Genomic DNA, 6,995 nt, shown 5'->3' with positions numbered 1-6,995 from the left:
CACGTGCAGTGCAGAGAACACGATCCTTTCTCTCCTTCCCCCACCTTCTCTCTTCTTTAGCTTGGTGACAAGCGATGCGTATGTGTGCGTGCGTGCGTGCGTGTGTGTGTGCATGTGTGTACGTGCGTGCGTATGTGTGTTGTCGGTTTCAACAAAATTTAAAAAAATAAAAACTTTTTTCCCGACCGGCCGGATTAGGGTTGTGAGGTGTGGTTAGAGTTTATGAAAATAAATGTAAGCAAGAAAAACTTTTTAAAACCAAGTTAGAAAAAAGAAAACAATTTACTTCCCCACCAAATTATCGTATTATTGGAGCCCCCGATTCTTCTTTTTTTTAGGCGATGTAATAAACCATATTTTTGAGTAGGGTTGCCTCCTCTCTTTATTTTGGTTTGTATATTTTTCATGTTGCAAAAATGCTCCCAGGAGATCTATTTAGGATTCTAAAGGTTTGCTTTATTGTACACTTTTTATTGTCTTCGAAAAATGTAAAAAAAAATGTAAACAATCAGTTTACGATTTGAAAGGCATCGTTAAAATGATATTTTTCGCTTGTTCTTTCAACTTTATATTTTTATTTCGTCGTCTTCAAGTCCAATGCAAACAAGTTCTTGATGAGCCGTTCCTCTTAAGTAATCCAATTTAGCAAATTTACACTTCTAACGATTACTATGATATTGTCCCATTGACTACTGTACACACTTTAACCCTTATCCTCGAGTGGCCTCTGGGGCTTGATAAGTAGTGATTCCTTTATAAAATTAAAAAAATATTTCAATACTTTGATGGTGAATCTATAGTCAGTCTGTGCTGATTTTCCTTGCGATATTCGTTTTCAACATACCTGAACACACTGAGGGTTGGCCCCTTTCATATGCCGCCTGTTCAAACATAGTCGCCAGTGATGTACATTTCAAAATACACGCATTAATAAAACTATTTCGAAAACTAATTGTCTCTGCTAATTTTCCTTGTGATATTCGTTTTCAACATACCTGAACAAACTGAAGGTTGGCCCCTCTCATATGTCGCCTGTTCAAACATGGTCGCCAGTGATTTACATTTACCAATACACTCATTAATAAAACTAGCTCCAAAACTAGTAGTCTGTCTGTCTCTGCTAATTTTCCTTGCGATATTCGTTTTCAGCATACCTGAACAAACTGATGGTTACCCCCGTTCATATGTCGCCTGTTCAAACATGGTCGCCAGTTATTTACATTTCAAAATACACGCATTAATAAAACTAGCTCCGAAACTAGTAGTCTGTCATTCTCTGCTAATTTTCCTTGCGATATTCGTTTTCAGCATACCTGAACAAACTGAGGGTTTGCCCCTCTCATATGCCGCCTGTTCAAACATGGTCGCCAGTGATTTACATTTCAAAATACACGCATTAATATCTAGAAAACTATTTGTCCGTCTGTGCTAATTTTCCTTGCGATATTCGTTTTCAGCATACCTGAACAAACTGAGGGTTGGCCCCTTTCATATGCCGCCTGTTCAAACATGGTCGCCAGTGATTTAAATTTCAAAACACACGCATTACTATCTCGAAAACTATTCGTCTGTCTGTGCTAATTTTCCTTGCGGTATTCGTTTTCAGCATACCTGAACAAACTGAGGGTTGGCCCCTTTCATATACCGCCTATTCAAACATGGTCGCCAGTGATTTACATTTCAAAATACACGCATTAATAAAACTAGCTCCAAAACTATTTTGTATATGTTTACAAAATGTCTACGAACGTGCGTAGACATTTTGTAAACATTGTTTTTCAAAAATAAAAAATAATACTTCTATTATGTTTTAAACGACTGTAATAGTTTATTTTGGAAGTATATTTCATAAAGAAAATTGACAACCCACTTTAAAAACAGAAATTACGAGTTTTATATATTTTATTCGCAGTTTTTTGTTGACTCTTCTGGCGGCCATGTTGTAAGCCCTAACGGTATTTTTGGAGATTACCCTTTCTCCTTATATACAGGGTGAGTCACGGTAAACAGATGTTTTTTTAGAACACTCCTTGCTCTTCTTGAGTAAGTGATAAGGAGTGAGGAAGGTACTCTTTAAACCTGCTTAAGATGCTGTTTAGTTTGTTGTTATTTGTTTGTCTTTTTTTATTAAATTTTGTTTTAGTTATTGATTTTGAATTGTTTTTCTTTTTAATTTATTGCCCTCATGTTACCGTGGAGTCGTGAACTTGCATGAAAAATGGTGAATCCAAAACATCCGTTTCCTCTGATTCACCCTGTATATGTAAACTCGCACGCGAAATATCGAAACGTTCAATTCAGTTTTACTCAACGTAAAACCCCGTCTCACTAATTCGTCCTTTTAATTGACAACATACCACCTCATATGCAAATTGCTATAAAAAAAAAATCATCTACAAAATTACGTTTTTCTTGTTTTCTTCTTCCCTCCCAATCCCGTCACAAGCAGAAGCTCGGTCGCTGGCGCCAAGAATACTTTGTATTACAATTTTTGTGAAACTCAGGAATATTACTGTCGAACTCAGGAATCCCTGCGCAGGTTCAAACGGAACTCTTTACTTAATAAAAGGGTTAACATGTTCTTGTTCTTTCAGTAAGTTTTTTTTTTTTACATGGAGGTCACCACTTATCAAGGCCCGAAAGCCATTCGGGGACAAGGGTTATTGCGTGTACAGTAATCAATGGGATCGTATCGTAGTAATCGTTAGTATTAGAGATTTGATAAGGGAGCGATTTGTCAGGAATTTGTTTACGTTGGACTTGAAGACATCCAAGTTGTAGTCAGGTGGGAAACAGGCAAACGTAAGAGAGTTCCACAGGCGTGCACTTCTAAGAAAGAAGCTTTGTTCATGGAATCTACGTTTTGATTTAGGCACAGATAAAGAGTGGGAAAAATTACTGACAGTGGTTTCAGCCAGACGAGTGTTTCTTGTGAAAGATTGGCGAGGGGGAGGAGATTGGAGCTCGGACGAGCACTTGCCATGGAAATAACGATAAAACAAAGACAGGCTCGCTAATCTCTTCTGTGGGAGAGAGATTGCAGGGAAGAGAAAAGGGCATCCCCACTAAGCCACAATTGCATTCTTTGTATCGTCCACATTGACAATTAGAACCTTCAACCTCCAGAAGAGTGTCGTTTGAATCGAATAATACATTCTATTACATAGACACAGAAAAATTTCCGCTCCAATAGTTTCTACCATCGAACTACTATTCTTATAATTCTGGCAATTTGCCTGAAGGTTTTATAAAATTTAATGGCCATAACGATTCTATATACAACAAACACAATCAGCAACTAAAGGTTAGAGGTGACCCCAAAACGGAAGTCAATCGCGATTTCTATTCTTTTCCATAACATTTAACAAACTTTCAACTTTGACAATTTACCTGAAGTTTTATCGATTTTAATGTCATATATATATATATATATATATATATATATATATATATATATACATATATATATATATACATATATATACATATATATACATATATATATACATATATATATATACATATATATATACACATATATACATATATATACATATATATATACATATATATATATATATATTAAAATTAAAATCGCCTTTGCAAGTAAATAAACAGAACATTCCGTTTATTTATTTAATACTAGCGGGGGTACCCGGCGTTGCCCGAGTGTTTGTTTCCGGGACGGGGGGGGAGTTTTAAAAAATGTTATGGTAGGTAAGTAGGAAGGATCAAACCCGGAGTCATGAGTAAAAGTAGGAAAATAAAGTGTGAAAAAAAAACAAAAAAAAAAACCATCTGCAACGTTAACAGTTCAGTCACCAAGAAAAGTCCATTCCAGTTGTTTAGGAAAAAAAAACAAAAAAAACGACTACGGTAGGTCGGTGCGAACGTGAAAATATAATGTGAATTGTCCAGCACGCTAACCACTACGCCACAGAGCACTGCAGCTTAGTTTAGTGATTTTAAATAACTTCACATGAAAGAACTACGAAGCCAAACCGGTGTTCTCTTCTCAACTGTTCCTTGTTAACGGTGTTAAGTGGTGGCAGGGGGAGGAGGAATTTATTAGAGAGAAAATATTTTACCACTTCCATTAATCTTAACCGATTTTGGCCGTGACTTCTCAGCAGAAAAAGTATAGAAATCTAAGATTATCGAGGAATTTGAGAAATAATAAGCCTATAACACACTTCAGATATTGTTCTGCCGTTTGTGCATATTATATTTGCATTAAATATCTTGATTTTTAATCCTATTAAGGTCAAAATCCGACGGGAAAAAATGAGTTCATTTTATTTATATAGAAAAGAAGAGAAGAGAAGATAGATAGAAGATAGATTATTTATTTAATACTAGCGGGGGTACCCGGCGTTGCCCGAGTGTTTGTTTCCGGGACGGGGGGGGGGGAGTTTTAAAAAATGTTATGGTAGGTAAGTAGGAAGGATCAAACCCGGAGTCATGAGTAAAAGTAGGAAAATAAAGTGTGAAAAAAAAAACAAAACAAAAACATCTGCAACGTTAACAGTTCGGCCACCAAGAAAAGTCCATTCCAGTTGTTTAGGAAAAAAAAAAAACGACTACGGTAGGTCGGCGCGAACGTGAAAATATAATGTGAATTGTCCAGCACGCTAACCACTACGCCACAGAGACTGCAGCTTAGTTTAGTGATTTTAAATAACTTCACATGAAAGAACTACGAAGCCAAACCGGTGTTCTCTTCTTAACTGTTCCTTGTGAACGATCCCCAAACGGTGTTAAGTGGTGGCAGGGGGAGGAGGAATTTATTAGAGAGAAAATATTTTACCACTTCCATTGATCTTAACCGATTTTGGCCGTGACTTCTCAGCAGAAAAAGTATAGAAATCTAAGATTATCGAGGAATTTGAGAAATAATAAGCCTATAACACACTTCAGATATTGTTCTGCCGTTTGTGCATATTATATTTGCATTAAATATCTTGATTTTTAATCCTATTAAGGTCAAAATCCGACGGGAAAAAATGAGTTCATTTTATTTATATAGAGAAGAAGAGAAGAGAAGATAGATAGAAGATAGATTATTTATTTAATACTAGCGGGGGTACCCGGCGTTGCCCGAGTGTTTGTTTCCGGGACGGGGGGGGGAGTTTTAAAAAATGTTATGGTAGGTAAGTAGGAAGGATCAAACCCGGAGTCATGAGTAAAAGTAGGAAAATAAAGTGTGAAAAAAAAAACAAAACAAAAACATCTGCAACGTTAACAGTTCGGCCACCAAGAAAAGTCCATTCCAGTTGTTTAGGAAAAAAAAAAAAAAAACGACTACGGTAGGTCGGCGCGAACGTGAAAATATAATGTGAATTGTCCAGCACGCTAACCACTACGCCACAGAGACTGCAGCTTAGTTTAGTGATTTTAAATAACTTCACATGAAAGAACTACGAAGCCAAACCGGTGTTCTCTTCTTAACTGTTCCTTGTGAACGATCCCCAAACGGTGTTAAGTGGTGGCAGGGGGAGGAGGAATTTATTAGAGAGAAAATATTTTACCACTTCCATTGATCTTAACCGATTTTGGCCGTGACTTCTCAGCAGAAAAAGTATAGAAATCTAAGATTATCGAGGAATTTGAGAAATAATAAGCCTATAACACACTTCAGATATTGTTCTGCCGTTTGTGCATATTATATTTGCATTAAATATCTTGATTTTTAATCCTATTAAGGTCAAAATCCGACGGGAAAAAATGAGTTCATTTTATTTATATAGAGAAGAAGAGAAGAGAAGAAGAAGATAGAAGATATATAGAAAAAGATTACGTGTGACGTCATTAAGTGAGATTCTTTTCGTCTTTTCTGGTTGTGGTTAAATATTTCAAACGCAAAAATGAAAGACGCGGCTAATCTCTCTCGAAAAAAAACACGGTTATACAAATTTCGCATGACAAATTAAGTTACCATAATTTCCTCCTGCTCATTCCCGATTTATTTGATATTTAGGTATGACAAATTAACGCACAACAAATTACGGTACGACAAATAGCTCCTGCTGTTTTACAAATTTTAATGTCTGAAACTATTTTATGCGCAACAAATATAATCAACAAGTAAGAGTCCCAGGTGATCTCAAAGCGGAAGTCAATTAAACCATTTGATTTCTAAACGTAAATTTACGATATTTCTTGTTGCAAGCATTTTGCAAACAAATAAATGAAATATTCTATTTACTTAATATTGCGTGACGTCATTAAGCGGGATTTTCTTCTTCCGTCTATTCTGATTGTGGTTGAATATTTCAAACGCGAAAATGAGTGACGCGGCTAACGTGAAAAGTCCAAAAACGATGTAAACGCCACCTAGTGACTCGATGTCCAGCGTTACTGGTGTTTGGTCAGTCGGCTTGGAACAGGCCCCATGCTTTCATAACCAAAACCAACGCCATTTTTCTACCAGGCCCGCCTCTCTCATGATGTTGATTCTAAAAAAAAAAAGATACAAAATGATATTGAATTGAATTGTTATACGAAAGTCAATCCAACAGTAAAGCCTCGTATTTTATCTTTAAAAGTTAGAGGTCTGCGAAGACGGAAGTTGTACCATTAAAACGAACAACCGTTTGTGCTTTAGAATGTATATTTCTACATAGTTACCACCATTCTAAATGCATTGTTACCAGCGATTGATGATAGCTGTGCATGGGCGTCTGGAGCGCATCCTGTCATACGATGGTCGTTCTAAAAGTAAAGTCCCCTAATTTTTAAAATCAAAATTTTAAAAGCTACAAAAATTGGAGTACGATTAAAATTTTAAAAGCCACAAAAATTGGAGTACCATTAAAATTTCAAAATTTTAAAAGCCACAAAAATTGGAGTACCATTAAAATTTCAAAATTTTAAAAGCCACAAAAATTGGAGTACCATTAAAATTTCAAAATTTTAAAAGCCACAAAAATTGGAGTACCATTAAAATTTCAAAATTTTAAAAGCCACAAAAATTGGAGTACCATTAAAATTTTAAA

This window comes from Euprymna scolopes, chromosome 22 (genome assembly GCF_053919585.1).
Source record: "Euprymna scolopes isolate OS-2025 chromosome 22, ASM5391958v1, whole genome shotgun sequence".
Classification (NCBI taxonomy): Eukaryota; Metazoa; Mollusca; class Cephalopoda; order Sepiida; family Sepiolidae; genus Euprymna; species Euprymna scolopes.
This window is presented reverse-complemented; position numbering follows the sequence as displayed.